We start from the raw sequence: 19,532 nt of genomic DNA on the forward strand, positions 1-19,532 counted from the left end.
GGGCCAGTACTTTTATTGCCCAATGTCTGAAGTACAGGCCCCTTCTGGGCCTCTACTTTTATTGTTCAATTTCTAAATTTCTAAATTCTACTTTTATTGCACAATTTTCAAAGTACAGGCCCCCTCTTTCAAAATACAGGCCCCTTCAAGTACAGCTGAAGCGGTCACAAACTTCAAAATCAGTTTGGGCAACATGAGGCCAACGGTCGCCACCCACAAAATACAACACACCCACATTTAAAAAGAACAGTGGCTCCAATTCGTTACATTTCTAGTACCGGCCAATAGATCATGTGTTAAAATTACAAAGTACAGGCCCCTTCTGGGCCTGTGCTTTTATTGTTCAATTTCCAAACTACGGGCCCCTTCTGGGCCTGTCCTTTCATTCTCTGTTTTCTGTTTTATTCTGTTTTCCAAAGTATAGTCTCTTATTTGTTCCTGGAAAAATGGATAGCTATCGACATTATTAGTCTTCCAGCACTTTTTTCTCCTGGTTCTTCTGCCGCCAAGAGTTACTGTTCTGGTCCTGTATCTTCATTATTGTGTTTTCTAGGTTCCAGGCCCCCTCTGGCACTCGACGTTTATTGTCCAATTTCAAAAGTACAGGCCCCTTCTGGACCTCTACTTTTACTGCCTGTTTTGCAAAGTACGGGCACCTTCTGGGCCTGTACTTTAATTGTTAAATCCTGTAGGTACAGACCCCTTCTGGGCCTGTAGTTCTATTGTTCGATTTCCAAAGTAGAGGCCCCTTCTGGGCCTCTACTTTTATTGTCAGCTATCCAAAGTACAGGGGACTTACTACGTTATTGTTCCATTTTCAAAGGACAGGCCCCCTATTTCAAAGTACAGGCCCCTTGAAGTACAGCTGAAGCGGTCACAAACTTCAATATCCGTTTGGGCAACATGAGGCCAACAGTCGCCATCCACACAATACAACACACCCACATTTGAAAATTACAAAGTACAGGCCCCTTATGGGACTGTACTTTTATTGTTCAATTCTCAAAGTAGAGGCCCCTTCTGGGCCGGTACTTTAATTGTTAACTTTTCAAAGTCAAGGCCCAGAATGGGCCTGTACATTAATGTACTGACGAGGTGTGTCCCGTTTCCCTGCACGGGTCCCATTTTTGCCCTCCAGGGCGGGGGCAGCTATTTTGTTGTCTGGACGCTTGGCCGCCTTCTTGGCTTCAAGCTCTTTATAAAAGTTTATAGTAAATCTGTGTACGCCAGAGATGACGTGTTCATTAAAGTCTCTGTGGGTGTACCATTGTCCAACGATTCCCGAATGGGGCGCGCAGAGTGAGCCTTGTGATCCTTTGACTGTCGACAGATCACACAGATGGGCTCCTGCTCATCCTCAAAGAACAGTTTCAGTTTCTCTTTGTGTTCTTGGCACAGGTTCTCACCCTTGGGGGTCACGCCGAGCATGTGAAGCTCTTTGGCGATTTCTACAACATTTGCCAACTGCCTGTTTGGGCGGAGGGTTTTAGTCTCAAGTATTATTCTGCACTGAGGGCAGGAGAAGTCAGTCTGCAGCCCCTCCCAAGACCGAGAGATACAGGACAGACAAAAGACATGTCCATACTCCACAGGCATGGGGTCCGTGAAATATACCAGACATATGGAGCACGTGGCCTCCTCCTTCAGGCTCCGGAGCTGGTTTGCTGCTGCCATGATCCAGCTGAAGGGGAAGAAGTTCAGTTTCGTTTTCCAATCCCAGTTCTTGATTTTTCGATCCTGGCAGCCACTTGTCTGAAAACTGTAGACCTTCCAGGCCTACCTATTTATTATGGTTACATTTCGCCTTTGTCAGGCTTCTAGCATTGCACCTTTTTGTTTGTTAATGAAATCCGACTCACAAGTACCTGTCCATACAGGCTAACATTAGTATTGGTTTTTCTTCCACCTGTGCACATTTCTTGGATTCATAAACATCGTTTTTTTTATGTCAAACACTGCCCCTGCTGCCATTCAATATGAAGATTTAACTGCGAAAAAGTACACCTTTATTGTCTGCCGATTGCTTGGTTTTGACGGCTGCCTTTTGGTCCCATTCCGCTTAAGTTAGTGTGCAAAAGTGCTTTTTCCTCACCCACCCCGTGCCTGAGCTTTGTCGGCGTAGACACCTTTAATGTCCGCTGCTTGCTTGGTTTTGACGTTGCGAGATTCAGCCCAACGCTCCCACATGCAGCAGAATGATTTTGAGCATCATATCCGTCCTTCCGGTTGCACAGTATTCAATGAACCTATGGAAGTAAAAAATTTCATACAGGAACATATAAGAGATGTGTGATGTTCCAAGATTCAAGTAGCATCCGGAGTAAGTGTGTCTTCCTCCATCTCTTCAGCATCCTCTATGATTCCCTTCCTTCTCAGGATTTATTTTCATTGGTAACCAGTCAGTGTACGAACATATTGACACTAGTTCATATGAAATTAAACAGAATTGCAAGGATGACAGGATCACCATGACTTCAGGCCAGTGGATGGGGCCAACATCCCTTGGCCACGCGGCACTTGAACATGGATGCGAGCCTCCAGCCCAGCTGGGCTTTGCATTGCTGGCTCATAAATGCAAGGTCCGGAGAAGGGAATTCACCTCGTTGGGCTGCACAGCACAAAAACCATACTTGTGACACTCAGTGGAATGGGACCCCTTCTGATCCCTGTAGTGGTAGCCTATGGCTGTGAGGTACCGGGGAAAGGCTCCCCCCATCTCTTCTCCTAGGAGCCACCCTTCTGGGCCCCTACTTTTATTGTATGCTTTCGTAAGTACAGGCCCCTTCTGGGCCTCTTCCATTCTTGTTCAATTTTCAAAGTACAGGCCCCTTGAAGTACAGCTGAGGCGGTCACAAACTTAAATATCCGTTTGGGCAAAATGAGGCCAACGGTCGCCATCCACACAATACAACACACCCACATTTAAAAAGAACTGTGGCTCAAATTCGTTACAAATCTAATACCGGCAGATAGATCATGTGTTAAAATCAGAAAGTACAAACCCCTTCTGGGCCTGTACTTTAATTGTAAACTTTTCAAAGTCAAGGCCCAGAATGGGCCTGTACATTAATTGACTGTTTCCAAAAGTAAATGCACAGAAGGGGACTGTACTTTTACTGTCGAGGTGTGTCCCGTCTCCCTGCCCGGGACCCATTTTTGCCCTCCATGGCGGGGCTGCTATTTTGCTGTCTGGACGCTTGGCCGCCTTCTTGGCTTCGAGGTCTTAGTAAACGTTTATTGTAAATCTGCGTACGCCACAGTTGACGGTTCCATGAAAGTCTCTGTGGGTGCTAGCAAACCACGACATGTACTGTGGACATGTAGCACTTTGTGAGCTGCAGATCATGGCTTCTTGTCACCAAACGGACGCATATCGGTATAGTGAGCCAGGAATCCAAGACATGCAGTCTTTATCATCTTTTATTGTCTGATTTCCAGAGTACAGTCCCTTTCAGAGCTGTGTTTGGGTATTCTCACTGTAAATTCTAGTAATGGACATTCGGTGATCCTGTGTTCAAATTCGAAAGTACAGGACCCTTCTGGGCCTGTACTTTTAATGTTCATATGTCTAGAGTACAGGCCCCTTCTTGCCATTCAATATGAAGATTTAACTGTGAAAAAGTACACCTTCATTGGCCGCTGATTGCATGGTCTTGAGGGCTGCCTTTTGGTCCCCTTGCGCTTAAGTCAGTGTGCAAAAGTGCTGTTTCTTCACCCCGTGCCTGAGCATTGTCGGCGGGGACACCTTTATTGGCCGCTGATTGCTTGGTCTTGTCGACTGTCTTTTGGTGCATCACACTTTTTTTTCAGCTTCTTCTATAGCCTTCGTGGGCAGACCTCAAACAGGTCTTTCGTGTTCAATGGATGTTTACACTTTTTAAACATTCTAAATCATTCGAAGTGGGAACTTCCACTACATTAACGAGGGGCTCTACTTCTCGACTAACTTTTTCAAACGCTGGCTGTCATGACTGTCTCTGGTACTCCAAGTAGTCTTTTTGCCTTTCATCACGGTTGTAAGGGCTTCATCCGACTGAAGACGATTCAACATCGTTGTGTGTCAACAGGATCACGCTCGACCGGATGTTCCATTCCCCTGCCTGGGAGCCTTTTTGAGCCTCCAGGGAAGGGGCGCAGGGCAGGGGGCAGCAGTTTTGGTGGATGTCCCAGTGGCCCGCATTGTAGGCTGCTTAATTCTTGATCTTTCCGGCTGAAATATTTTCCACCTTCTTGGACTACACCTGTTTTTTTGTTCACCTTGAATGATGTAGATACCCGGTTACCCCCGGTTTGTTCAGAGATTGGTGTGGTGTTTTCTAATGAGGCGCGCTCTCCATGCCAGTGGTGGTGATTTCATCCTCTGCTTCTGAGCAGCTGTTTGTTTGCATTTGCAACTCCACGCCTTCTTTGATTACAGTTTTTTTTATTCACCTTTATCTTCTCCCGCCAAGGGCATCAAGCATTGCTGTACTCTTCCATTTTGTCAAAGTCAAAGTAGAAGTAGATCATAGTCTTCGATGAACAAGACACAATGGCTGGCCGTCGACGTGTGTACCGTTCAGCCCCCTGTGCCCCTGTTCCAACTTGTGGGCGTGGTTTGCTGCATTTTTTAACCGCTGGTTTCTTGGTGTTGTGCACTGTCTTCTGGTGCGCCATGAAGGCCTACAGCTCTTTATTGTTCTGCTGATTCGGGCTGCAAGAGTCAGTGTTCTTACGAAAGAATGGGTGAGCAATGTTGTTTTCAATGTTTATTAAGCTGAGGGGAGCACAAAACGAAGGGCAGAAAATAAAAACCATCGGCCGTTCCACTTAAACCAAACCACTTGAATTGTAATATAATACATATCATTTTTCTTACCTTGTGTTAATGTTACCTATTATAAGTAGGGATGCTTTGTCATTTAAATTTTTGTTGAATGTTCTACATCTGCATTCCATTTTTACCTGTGCAAAAGAGCTGTATCTTCAACCCGTGCCTGAGCCTTGTCGGCGGGGACACCTTTATTGGCTGCTGTTTGCTTGGTCTTGTCGACTGTCTTTTGGTCTGCCTTGTACACCACCAGCTGTTTATTGTTCTCTTTGAGATATGCGTGTGTCCAGTTCCCTCGTCCAGGACCCTTTGTTAACATTTGCTTTGTCATGGTGTTCACTCCGCTGCCTCTTTCATTATTTCATCGGTGCATCTTCTCCCCTCAATCCATTCATGGCATTTGTTCAACCGTCAAGGGTATTTGTCACCTAGAAGTAAAAGACGGCTTGTATTTTGATTGCACTTACACCTGTAGATAGATCCGTTGATGTCAATGTACGTTTCTGTTGCAGTGGTTTTCTGTATATTTTTTCATGGAAAGTGTTCGCTTTCAATATTCACTGTGTCGTTGGAAGGCTGCACACTTGTGGGCCTGTACTTTTATGGCACAATTTTCAAAGTTCAGGCCCCCTCTTTCAAAATACAGGCCCCTTCAAGTACAGCTGAAGCGGTCACAAACTTCAATATCCATTTGGGCAACAAGAGGCCAACGGTCGCCATCCACACAATACAACACACCCACATTTAAAAAGAACAGTGGCTCCAATTCATTACATTTCTGGTACCGGCCAATAGATCATGTGTTAAAATTACAAAGTACAGGCCCTTCTGGGCCTGTGCTTTTATTGTTCAATTTCCAAACTACGGGCCCCTTCTGGGCCTGTCCTTTCATTCTCTGTTTTCTGTTTTATTCTGTTTTCAAAAGTCTAGTCTATTATTTGTTCCTGGAAAAATGGATAGCTAACGACATTAGTAGTCTTCCAGCACTTTTTTCTCCTGGTTCTTCTGCCGCCAGGAGTTACTGTTCTGGGCCTGTACTTTAATTGTCTGATTTCCAAAGAACAGGCCCAGAAGGGGGCTGTACTTTTACTGTGAGGTGTGTCCCGTTCCCCTGGCCGGGACCCATTTTTGGGTTCCAGGACGAGCTCAGAAAGGTCCTGAACACCTCCATCACTGCTGCCTCCTTCCCATAGGACTGGAAACACGCTGAAGTGAGACCCCACCTGAAAAGAGCTGTCTTTGTTTCGAGCTGTTTGTAAAGGTTCATTGTAAATCTGTGTACGCCAGAGTTGACGGGTCCACTACAGTCTCTGTGGGTGACATCTATCCTGGACATGCAGCACTGTGCTGCAGATCATGGCTTCTTGTCAGCACCATCCAGACGCATATCTGTATAGTGAGCCAGGAATACAAAAGAACCAGCCTTTCACATGGCTCCCTTCTTGTCATGGAAGCTCACACAGTGCAACATGGACCCTGACATGGCTCGACATCAGTATGTGGTTTCTATTTCAGGCCATGTGTATGAAATGTTTGTTTTCTACTTTAATTTGTCTTCACATTTGTCTTTTTTCTTTTCTGAAACGATAATGTCCGCTATAGTATTGGACAGTAGGACGTCTTTCCTAACCAGGATCGCGGCCGCATCTTAGCCTCATTTTATAAACAGATGACAGTATTTGGTGAAAGTGGTTTGACTAGGAATTCTTTGCGCCCGCCAGTGGAACTCCATTCATCTCGGCAGAGGCGGTCATCTCTTTCAAGATCAGATCTGAGAAGCCACCCTTAGCCTGCCTTATAAGTTGTGTGTGAAAGGTTATTCTCCCAGCTGTTCTTAGTGCCTCCTTCTTTCTTCACAGATTCTTGTGGTGTTTTGAGAAATGCTTCGCGCATGCACTCCAGGCAGCCACACCTGGCTATCTGGTTCCGTTCGACGTGGCTCGTGTGTTTCCTTTTTTCAAAACTGCATAAAATAGTCGACGCTCCTTGTTGACCACAGTGCGCCTGCAAAATTGCCTCAAATAAAAAAAATTCAAGTCCGCACAGACTTCATCTTCAGGCCTTATCAACCAGTCAAACTAATGATTTACTCGTGACACAACTGACTCAGATGGTCCAGATTCCCCTCTTCACCAGTAAGCACTATACCTAGCAGGGGTGGTAGACGTCAGGACACCATTTCCAACACCGTTTCAACCATAGCACAAAGTACAGTTTAGCAACATTAATCTTAATAGGTTGACTGCGCTGTGCATTATTACGGAGTCTAGTGGTTTGTTGCACACGCTTCGCCTAATTAATGGTTGTTTTCATCGCACCAGATGTGGGTGTCAGCTATCTGGTGATTCTTTTTTGCTCATTTTGTTCTGTGTTCCGTATTCCTTTGCAATATTCAATGACATTTTTTAAACACTTACATAGTCCACGTGTCTTTTTTCAAAATTCTCAAAGTATCTGCAACAGGTTGTACTGCCTCATCTTTAATGCGAAGGTGGGTGGGTTTGGTAATAAATCATGCAAGATGTTCAAGTTGCAGAATCACAATAAAATGGATTCCAACAATATAGGATGACAACAAACAGAATGCCAGTGAGTCGGTCAGAAGATGTCAGAAGATCACTGACCACACGCAGAAAAGTCTACCAGGGTGGAGCCCAAAAAGTAACTAGGGGTGAAAGGAAAAGACATTGCTGAATAAGTTTTTTAAAAACTGCAAAATGAAGGAGCGGTCAATAGCTTTGTACTCTGTATGCAGTACAATGAACTGTATGTTGTGCAGTGTGCATTCTTGTATGGTTCTCTTGGTCCACTCGTGGAAGAATGGAGGTAACCAGCCTCCTAGTGAAGTTGCATATTTTGGAATGCCATCAAGGTGTGTAACACCTACCCCCAACCCACTTGAGTTTTTTTGGGACTCTTTGGAGTGGGGGGGGGAGGAGGAAGCATTTTGGGCCGCTGGATTATTGAAATTGGCAGCTGTCTTATTGGCCACCTTCTAAGAGCCCAGCTCTTTTTTTGTTCACCTTGAATGATCTAGAGGCATGGATACTCCTGTTTTGCTCAGAAATTCTTGTAGTGTTGTCTAATGAGGCACGCTCCCCATCCACTCAGGCTATCTGGTTTGGTGGGAAGTGGCTCTGACCCTGGGGCAGACTTTTACAATCCACCTGCCTACTTGCATTTCCCTTAATATTTTAAAAAAGTATTTTATGTTTCCATTCCACTTTTTCGATAAAACTGGGTTAGTCATTAATGTAATTTGAGGATCCTTTGCAGACCTTCATGGTCGCATTGTATCAGTCACCCATCGCCAAATTTTGATGCAAACATACCTATGTGCGTCGACACCTTATTATTTTTTTTTAATTCTCTATCAAATGCTACGCCTGTATCAGATTGGGAGTTAACTGTACTTATCTATGCACTCCCAGTGATCAACATCATTGGACACTTAACACACACTCCTCACAAGTACTGACCTGTCCATAAAGTAACATAATGGTATTCTTTGTTTTCAGGTTAATTCAGAATTATGTAGGCTGATGGGATGGGTTGGTGATCCGTGTCAGGCGAGCTGTCAGATGTTTCCCTTGTGCTTGAAGGACCCGATAGGCAACAGAACACAATATATTAATGAAATGATTTTTTAAAAACATGTTTACCTTGCACATTCAGTCTTTGTGGTTGTATGCAACAGTGGCTTGCGGTATATATACAAGGACACTTATCGTACCACTTTACCAGGTAAATATGAAATTGTTTCATTGTACTGTCTGTCAACATTTTTTGGATGATCCCTGTGAGATGTTCAGCTCCGTGGCAGCGGGGCCAGCTTTCTGGGCCACTGCATTCTTGGCCTTGCCAGCTGCCTTTAATCCTGCTGTAAAATACACTAGTATTATTGGACATGCGTGATTTTCAGATGCATCACCTTTGTACCCTTTGACCACAGCATGGCCATTTTTTGAGCTTATTGGCTTGTGGCCCTTGATTGTGCTTCCCATGCAGTATTTGGCAAAGACTTTGGAAATTTGGAATCATCAACTTTTAGAATGACAACAGTAATGACCATCTATGTGTAGATGATGACAAGAAATTATATATTTTTTTGAAAAATCATAAATTTTCAGACTCTAAACAAGAAGTCAACTGCTGTTCTAGCAACGAGATTGAGGGAATTACATAGCTCAGTAACATATTCCAATCAGATGGCACAACATGTGATTGTTGTGGCATTGTCTGATGCTACCTGCTCCATCATTTTAAGCCTACTAAACAGAGTAGACCCATTGTAAGCACTGTTCCCAATAACCCGCGCGGCAGCGCGCGCGCGCATTGAAGGCACCCCTAGCGCGCAGTGCTCATTATTCAGAGCGCACATCCTGATACAGGTCACGCCGCCGCTTTTAAAATGCGAGCGGCGCGAAAACCGATCGTTTGCTGGACACAAGAACAGACGGAGCGGCAGATAAGTAAGTTTTGGGAGGGTGTGCAAATGGCCTTGCACTTGCTGCATTCCTTTCCTTACAGTGCACCGCTGTGGGGCTGATTGTGGGCCATTGAGTTAGTATTCAATGTGAATTGCAGCGCACACGGGCTGCAATTAACATTGAATACTAACTTAATGGCCCACAATCAGCCCCGCAGCGGTGCACTGTAAGGAAAGGAATGCATAGTGTCAAACACGGCGTGTGCTAAAGCACACGTCGTGTTTGAAGGCCGTAGCAAACTTTAATTTATTCATCTGTTTTTTGTATAGTACATCTGAAGCAAACAGTTATAGAGAACTGTGCTCCTACCGCAATCGATACAGAGGCAGCAAATTCGAATATAAATTGTAAAAACATGGGTATGGGAAACATTGGTGTACCGAAAGATAATGGGGTCTTCACTGCAGAATGTGATGTGGGGGCGTTTGGTCTTCCAACACAATGGAGGCGCACTTGCAGGTTATGCAATCATAAACATAAATCATGTCTGCACCTTTTGTGCTGTTGTCCTGCCATGATCCACGAAAGGATAATTCTACTCAGGCAATTATTTCTGAAACAAAAAGGCCCGCACATGCGCCCTGGACAGTTTCGAACATCCCTACAAGGTCCAGAAATTGATATCGAACTATCCACACAAAGGAAGTGGGAGACAAATAATTTCGCCCACAGCACTGGATTCCCAAGGACACCTAAAGAGTTGAAGTAACATCTTGGTCTCATGCTGTTATTGCCTCACCTCGCATCGTGAAAGGCAGGCTCTCTGCAGGAGCCCAGAGTAACTTTATTTGAACCACAACTATCACTGAACTAAGAACGCTAGTTTGAGCAAACTTCAATGCGCCTTAACTTTTCATGATCTTAGAGAATATAACACAGCACCAGCACTTTATTCCGCTCGAATGTGTCCCAAGTAACAGTTACAATGATATAACCCACCTCCCCCAAACAATAGAGCAATCGTTTATTGAGGGTTCAGCACAGGGAAAAAAGCAAGGCAGGCTCTAAATTTACTTATACATCTGTACAAACTGATTCGTAGTCCTTTTAAAGTTTGCATTCTTTTTGTAAAACTTTTAATTAACTGATGCAAATAAATTAAATTCAAATTAAATTAAATTAGTCTTTCATATGTCACAAATGTTCATTGGGGTTTGGCTAGCTGGGTCCTCCCACTGACGTTTTGGGGGCCCTCTCTGCACGGACCTGCTTTCAGCCCCGGAGAGAGAGGGGGTTGGAGGGGTGGGGTCGGGGAGTGAGGGAGAGACAAGGACATGGTCAAGAAGTTGCAATGGAAAAGATGAGTAGAAAGAAGTGAAGGTTGAGGTTGTGGTACAAGGGACTAAAGGAACAAATAGACTAGGAATCTGTGGGTGCACCAGTATCTGAGAAAAATGAGACAAGAAACTAGGGGGCAGATCTACAAGGAAGTACTGCAGCGCGGCACCACAAGCGGTTTGGCTGCTCCCTGCTGCGCACTTCCTAAGCACATGGATGCAACATATTTACAAGAATATGTCGCATCTCTGTGCATCTCTCAGCGCAGGTGCACAAACTGCAGCCATGCGCTGGTGCAGGCACCCTTGCACCATGGTGCAAGGATGCCTGTGTCGTGGGGAGATTGTTTTTGTGCAGGAAGGTGCCCCTTACTGTACAAAAACAATCACTACAGGCATTCTCTTCTTTCAATGTGTGCTGTAGAATGCAGCACATATTGAAAGAGGAAAAAACGAGGAGAAATTAAAACATTCATCCTCGTTGCGCCTCGTGACCCCACCTCTAAGGTTGCGCATCTTTCAGACGCATCTCCAGATTCACAATTTCTCGTACATCTGGAGATGTGTCTTGTTACATGGGTGTTGCGTGGGAACACCCAAAGCAACACCCATAGAATGCCCTTCAACGCAAAGTGCTGCATGTGAAGGGGCCGTATTTCCAAGGAGAGGAAAACCACCAGTGCGTCTCAAAAAGTGACATACTTGTGGCGCTGGGGGCTTGTAAATCTGCCCCTAGGTGTCATGAAAAACAACTTGGAGCACTGGAGAAGGTCTTAATGCTAATCACTTGTATTGGGGCCTATTTTGAGCAAAAAATTATTGAAAAGGTGAGTCTCTAGACTTTTTCAGAAAGAAAGAATGTTCAGGGCTTATCTTAGATGTGGAGGGATGGAGCTCAAGGTGGCAATAGCAGAGTCAGAAAGGAATTGCTTTAGTATTTGAGATTTCAAATTTTGGGGTTTTCAAAATAAGTGAGTTCTTGCCCATGAACTGTCTCGATCTGCCCAAAAAGATCAGTGGGGTGACACAGTAGATTTCAAAATGTACCCCCGATTCTAAGGGTAGTCAATGTCGATCACTCAGATCTGTGTTAACGTGATCAGATTCATTCCTCCCTGCAATTAAGCTGTCAGTAAGATGGAGGATACCCTAGAGGGGGGACAGGAACACCTATGTAGAAAGCCTGCTAGGATGACATTTTTCACATCAAATTTTGAGATGATTAGGGCATGGGCTGTTGACTACGGCTGGTCATTTGAAAAAAGAAATGTAATTCTCTTTAGTTTGTGAAGATTATAATTTTCAGACTGCACAAGTTTATTTACCTGTGGTAGCAATCATGTTGATCCAAATTCCTAGCAATTTGACTGTATCTGAGGGGGGAGGTTACATTTGCAACATTCAGCGAACAGATTAGGTGTTATTTTATTCTTCGATTTATGGGAGATTAATTAGTAATTCGGGAGGGAATAAGAGAGATTGACAAATTTCTGATATCCAAATATATAATTTCTTCAAACATCCCTGGAGTGTGTGTGGATTGAGGATAGAAAACCTCTTTATAAACGGGTGTGGGTTGCCAATGTATTTGTACAAATGTATTCCATAGTTTTGAGACGCTAGTTTAGAGGCTCAACATAAAGATTGAACAGGACTGGGTGAAGGAGTAGATCCTTGTGGTATACCACAGGAAATCTATTTGCTTTGTGACAGAAAATTCCAGTTTGATTAAATGAGAGTAATCCAAGAGGAGCCATCTGACCCATTTTAGCACAATATCCTTGTATTCCAATCTCGTCTGCCCACTAAAATGGTCCACTGTGCTGCAGGTCGTTGACAAATCCGTCAATAGCAGTATGCACGCCTCTCCTTCATCGATCATACGGTGAATATCATTAAGCACTCTTATTGTCACTGTTTTGGTGCTGTGGCCTTCTATAAAGGCAGATTGGCAGGGAGAAAGCACAGCATTTTCCTATAGGTATTTGTTAAAATGGAGAGCAACACATTTTTCAATGACTGTGCCAAGCAAAGGTAGGTTAGATAAGGGTTTGTAGTTGTCTAGAGAATCAGCGTCTGCATTTGGCTTTCTCACGATATGTATGATCTGGTCCAGCTTCAGTCCATTGGGAAAAGTTCCTGACACACCGAGGTCTTTCCCATAGCCAGTCCATGAGGTTTTAGCCGGCAGAAGGTCGTTTTAATTATGTTTGTGGGTAAAACATCACCAAAGTAATATGTAAGGTGCATTGATTTAATTATATCAGACAGGTCCTGCAAATGGCACTCAACAAAAGTGGATCTTTTGTGAGGTGTAAACAGGTGGTTATGATTTTTGAGGAGAAAAATCTGCTTTTATTTTAGAGATTTTACTTGAGAATAAGAATATTGCTGGAATTTGGGTTATTGGTTGAGGGGGTGTAACCCTACTGAAACATCGACCACAATCTCTGTAAGGATTAAAAACAAGCAAAGTTAAATTTAACTTGTTCTCAACTCTCTGGTAGCTTGCAACAAAGCAATCAGGTTTAACTTAGAGGCAACGCGGAAAGCATTTCTGCAGTACTTTAAACAGTCATAAAGTGAAAAGACAATGCAAGAAAAATCTCACGGCTTTTTGTACCAGCACCACCCATCTGGAACAGGGACTGCTCGAGGGCACAGTCACCACTAAGGACAGTATCTTGGAGACCTTATCTAGCTTTCACCTTGTCTGACAATGTGTACATGTTGTTCCTAACAGACATAGTGTCACCTGTATTTCTGTATGTTGAGGGTATGCAAATGTGTAAGCCCAGGGGTGAGAGAGAACAGTCAAGAGAACTGCCCCAGTAACTGGCGGTCAGAGTAGGGGAGATTCTTACACCCTCTACTGACCCATCATGCTCTTGGGTAGTCAGAATGCCAGGGAGATGTTCACTCACTTCATCCACCCCATCATCTGTCAACAAGAGCATGGTGATTTCAGACCTCTCAAGTGGTCCATTGAGTTAGTATTCAATGTTAATGTGTATCCAAATTGCAGATCTGCCTCAAGACCCTTAAGGTGGCGCAGTGTGTGTGGAAATGCACCGTCTTTTCAGTTTTTTGAAACAAAAGTTTGGAGGGATATTTGGTGCTGCACACACGCGCGGTCTGGTTTCTGGTGCACATAGCCATGGCTGCAGCGCACAGAGACCCTAAACTTCCGCACACAGAGGAAAAAAATTAGAGGGAACATTGATTGTAAGGCAGAATCTTAAAATTCCTTTGATTATCTTCTAATATGAAAAAGGTTTCCGACCTGTGTGGCGCACCTACCCAATCTCGGCGGGCAGACGGGTTGTTAACACCCTCTTTAGTTGTAATCCAAGTCATTTCCATTCTTCATCTTGAACATCATGCTGGATTGACTAGCAAACCCACCCACCTCCGCAATAAAGATGAGAGTGGCGAAGATGTTGCACATACGTGGAAAATAATAAAAAAAAACACCTTGCCAAAGTAGAAGACATATTCACAAGGAATTTATCTCCACTTTTTGGGCTTTAACCCCTTTTCTTTACGCTTCACCTTGCATCTCTAAAGAGATGCAAACATGGGGTTACAGAGAAAAATATTAGGAGAAATGTTGATATGCGAGATTTGAAGTAATTTCAAGAATTAACAACTTTTGTAAATATTGGCGCTCAGCACAAATATCTCCAAAAGAAAAACACCATGCCTGTGCTGTTTTAGCCATGTTATCCAATGGAAGCTGGATGACCTGGCTAAAAACATTACCTCGGTAATGCATTAATATCATTGATTTTTCAAACTTATTTGAGCATGCGGCCTATTTTTGTCGATTTTGCGATAAATATTGAATATACCAAGGTTTAGGTGTGATAATTTCTGGCGATGCTTAACGTTGAACAAATCGTCGCTAAGTATCGTAAGCGATAAATTTAGGTTAACGTTGGTAATATGCCCCTAGTTGTGTAAAAGACTTCCTTGACTATTCCAACAGGAAATGGGTTAAAAAATATCCAAAAATAAAGCCCAATGGTGGGAGACACAAAAGGAAGAATACAGGAGTCACGGAAATTACACCAAAAGGTGTGATGTTGACGCCCACATCTGGTAAAAGGTAAAAATAAGATTTGGCTACGATTCCACAGCCACCTACTGGACCCCATAATAATGCACAACACAGGGAACATCTTATGATTCGTGTTAGTGCTGTAGTTGAAACGTTATTGAGAATGGAGTGCAGACGTTTACAAAACCTGCTAGGTATAGTGCTTACTGGTGATGGGGAGAATCTGGACCATCTGAGCCACTTGGGGGCTGATTTTTCAGTCTTTCATTGGCTGATAATGCTTGAAAATGTGGTATGCGGCCTTACAATTTCGGTGTACGTGTGGCAATACTGCAGGCATAAAATTAATTATATACCAGGTAAGATCTTCTGCCCCTCTATCCACATGAATTTTATTATAGGACAAATATCTAAAATAGTGATGGAATTCGTCTATGCTTTACACTTTATATCGCAATGACGTTGGGGACAATGCTGCCTTGAATTTATTGGCTAATTTTTTTTGTTCTTTAATTTCATCTTAAGTGGAAATGTAGAACTGCAGAGAAGACAGGCAATGACATTATTTACGTACACAGTGTTACGGATTGGTACCCTTCCTTGCAACCCACTCACTATCGAATTTTATAATGTCTCCAAGAGTTTGTCTACCCCACCTCCTGTTTCTGTAAAGCGCTTTGATATCTGCAAGGATCTTGTTTGCGCTATATAAAACCTTTAAAATAAATACATATAAATAAATAGGAAATCCACTAATACAGAAGTAATGCTACAGATGTGTGTTGTTGACACATTGCAAAAGTAAATGATTTATAGTAAACGAGAACTTTAATAATTAATGAACGCGAGTATTTGTCAGAGAACGAATAGTTTAAAGTATCGATAAAGGTGCGTGTATATTATGAAAAGGTGGATCATGAAAAAAAGAATAATTTTTGGGGAAAATTAATAGGTACCCTTCAGTACATTACCTTTCATGCTCGAGTCATAAGGAATAATCGTGTTGAGCAAGCAAATTGAGAGAGATAGGTAACATGTTGTATGAGCCTGCATAACACATTTGAAACGGGCATGGCTACCTCTGTCGACTCCATTTGGAATGTGACTACCTCTGTAGATGCCATTTGGAAGTAAAGGTGCACTTGATTTTTAGATTAAGCCATGCTTCTTCGCACTAGTTTCCAATGGTTTTTCAACATGGCTCTTCTTCCACTTTCAGCATGTGTTTTAGGGCTCCATGGGTACTTCAAGAGAACAATTGACATACAGGACAGATTTATCCTATTTAAATCTATCAGGTTAAAAAAGTTGTCCGGTTCTTAAAAGTATTGAAAATATCTATGAAACTCAAATGAATCTGAATACGACATCTAAGTAGTTGCTCAATAAAAAGAGTAACATTATTTGGCCGGCAATATAGAGGAGAACATTTGCATACATTGCTTTACATTAAAGTAGAAGAATTTATTTACAAGCATTAATGATTGTTTATGTCTACAGAGGAAATTAGAAGTAACTTAAGTGTGCACATACATTTTTTTTAAAAAGTACACTTCAATGTCTTAGTGATTTAGCAGTGTCGTATATAATGTCATCAGTCAGTACGATGTGAGGGCTGCACTGTCCAGTTAGGGAAAAGATGTACACCACGAAGGGTGTCTGACTCCAGAATCTGGGGATCACAGATCGATCAGCTGCAGGAGATTAGGCCAGCACCATGTGACTGTGGGCAATAGCTTAATTTATCTTACAGATGGGCCCCTGCGCCCCTCCCGTGTGATTTTGCGCTTTACAAAGGCAAATTATTATTATTATTAAAGTTACTAAGTTTCCATGTTTCAATTAATAACATATACCTAGAAAAATATTACAGAGTTCAAAATTCAATTGTCACCATCTCAATACATTGATGCTAACAAAAGAATGTAGACCCTTGAAAAAATATAAGGAGACAGCGACCATGTTAATGTACAGCCGAACATGCAAGACAAATACTTACTATGTAAGTGATTTTTTATCATATGTAACATATGTCTGTAGTAAAGAAATATGTCAGTAAATGTAAATAACCATTCTGAAACATTGAAAGTATTTTGAGCTGTTCTGTACTGTTGTTTCAGTGTTTGTGGACATCATGTTTACAAATTATAGCTGAAATGGAAGAGTACAGAAGTTCAAAAAATAGTAATTAGTATTTGTGGGCCCACAAATTTTAGTGTGAAGTACTGCATTTTATTTTTAAATGTTACTGTTGGAATTGAAAAAATGTAATCAATTGTGCATTTTGATACATTCTCAACACTTAGTTACTGTAATGTTTGTATTTGTGATGTATGATGTTAAATGTATTTAATATTTATTATGCTAATAAATTAATGTAATTGTTACATGTGAAATTTTTATTTAAAAAAATGAAATAAAGAATAATAACAAATAAATAATGTGACTTCATTGTCAAGTCCTTTTGTGCACAATATGCATGGAGATGGTCAATTCAATTGTTGTGAAACACACAAACACAAGAGTAGACTGGAAATAAAGAATATTGCATAAAGGTGAAAAGAAACTATTTTAATGATTTTGGGATTATTATGGCATGCAGAGCTAGCATATAAAGTTGCTTCACACCCTTCATTGTTTTTAAGGAGAAGGGTTGATGAGGTCTTTCAAAAACAATTTGCACAATAAATGCACGAAAAATGCAAGAAAAGCCAGGAAAAAGTGTGCGTGAACAATGCCCATTGGACCCATTATCAGGGTGGGTACACACAAGGTGGTGTGTAATGATGAATATGAAGTGGTGGATCCAACATGCACTGAGAGGGCAACGACAGAAGAATTATGCAGGTTTGCACTGTGAGGAGAAAACACGGACGAGTAACAGGTTAAGTCAACAGATTTTATGGAGTAGTTTCTTAGCAGTCAATAAAGATCTGTACTAATGGTATCACTGTTACTAAGAGTGTCTCTGTTATAGTCATGCACCCACCAGGATGAAAAAGAACTGCAATGAAGATTACAAGTATAACAGAGATAACCCTAGTACAGAACTGTCGTTACAGAGGACAAAGTAGTACATAAGGCTTTGAAAATGAGGTAGAAATAAAATGCTGGAAGGTCCGTGGGTGGTGAAGGCTCAGCCTAATAATCTGTGTACTACGTTGTAATACACAGTAAACCCCGCCCCTCTTCTCCATTGGCTGGCCTCCTAAACCGCGGCCAGCCATTGGAGAAGAGGTCTCAGTGTCATCATTCTCTCGCTCTAAGCCCCGTCCTTTTCGGATTGGGGGGCATGTTTTTTTCGTTTCTTTCTCTCCTATTTCAATTGGCAGGTATGTAAACAACAAGTTAAAACAAGCCCGTTGCTTACATTCCAGCCAATGGAGAAGAGGGGAGAAAGAAAAACACGCCCCCTAATCGCGAAAGGACGGGGCTTACAGACAAAAGGCACGGCGAGCACTTGTTTAGATTTGTGTCCTAAATGTATCACAAACAATTCACACCTCAGTATCCTTGTAATGCTTACGCCTAGGCATACAATGTTGGTCGCAATATAATGGTGATACAGCTCATTACTCACACAACACCCCACCACATACTAGTTAATCATTCAAAGGGCGCAGCTATCTCCCCATATTAGCGTTGCTCACATCATGTCCATGCAGCTGGGGGGTGCTGATCCTCACAGGCTCCGCCCTCTTATTGGCACCGGGGACGGTAGAAGTATCGCCGGTGGGGGCGGTCAGGTTCAGACTGCTTCCCTTGGGAGGGGGCAGACCTAACCTGGATTCTGTAGGGAGTGCATTCATCATGGGCGCAGTCCGATGAGCGTCAGGAAGGTCTGCCTCTGCGGCATCCACCAAAGAGAAGTGAGGGGGCACGATGTTACGGGGAGGAGGCAGACTCAAGAACAGTCCACCACCCCGCTGCTTCTCTGACCCGGGCGGTTCAGGTTCCGAGTTACTATCCTGCCTCCCAGAACTGGAGCATCATTATCCCTTACATTACCAAGATGGGATATAACATTATTAACATTAGGCAAAACAGGGTTGGCGCCAAAACGCAACCCTGCCTTAACCTCCTGAGGACTGGGAACCTTTTTGACAATGCTCCACCCCTCCCACACCTGGCCTGAGCAAAGTTACCATCCTGGAGCCGGATTATGACCTGTAGAAGGTGTATAGGGACCCCATCTTACTTAAAACCTCCCAGACTTTTTTGCGGGGGACCAAGTCAAATGCTGACCTCAGGTCCATGAACACCATCTACAGCCTCCCCACCTCGATCCTCACAGTTTTCCAATAGAGGAGTACGAGGCAGAAGATCTGGTCCATGGTGGACGTGTTTTTCCTGAAGCCAGCCTGGGGTGGACTTAGAATGTCATTGTCCTCCATCCAGTCCAAGAGATGGTCCAGTATAAGGCGGGAAAAAAGTTTTTGAGGCACATCTATAAGGCTGCTCGGCCTGTAGTTGGCTGGGAGAAGAGGACAGCCCTTATTGAAGAAGGGTACTATCTCCGCCCCCAGCCAATTAAGGGGATCTCCATTCCACTCGCAATAGAATTGAAAAAAAAAAAAGAAATACGGGGCCCAGATCTCAGGATGGGACCTAAGAGGTCACCAGGCAATCTATCAAGCCCCAGTGCTTTACCCAGTGCCAGTCTCTATATTGCGCTGACCAACTCCCCAAGGCTAAATTCCAATCCGTCGCCAGATTGGGATAGGGCGGCAGCAGCCACATCATTGGAACCTTCCAAGATATCTTCGTAGAGCTTACCAAAGTGGTATTCCCACACAGAGGCTGCCATGTTGGGCTCCACTGCAGTTTTTGGTTCGCCGGTAGAAATGTTAACCAAACACCAGAATCTCCTACAATCCCTCGTCTCTAGGGCGAGA

General features: G+C 43.1%; 1 pseudogene; it reads right to left on the reverse strand.

Annotated features, from left to right (window-relative positions):
- Positions 1-1,206: 1,206 nt before the first annotated feature.
- Positions 1,207-1,674, reverse strand: LOC147691931 (E3 ubiquitin-protein ligase TRIM17 pseudogene; annotated as a pseudogene).
- Positions 1,675-19,532: the final 17,858 nt, after the last annotated feature.

This window comes from Lissotriton vulgaris, chromosome 9 (assembly GCF_964263255.1).
Source record: "Lissotriton vulgaris chromosome 9, aLisVul1.2, whole genome shotgun sequence".
NCBI lineage: Eukaryota > Metazoa > Chordata > Amphibia > Caudata > Salamandridae > Lissotriton > Lissotriton vulgaris.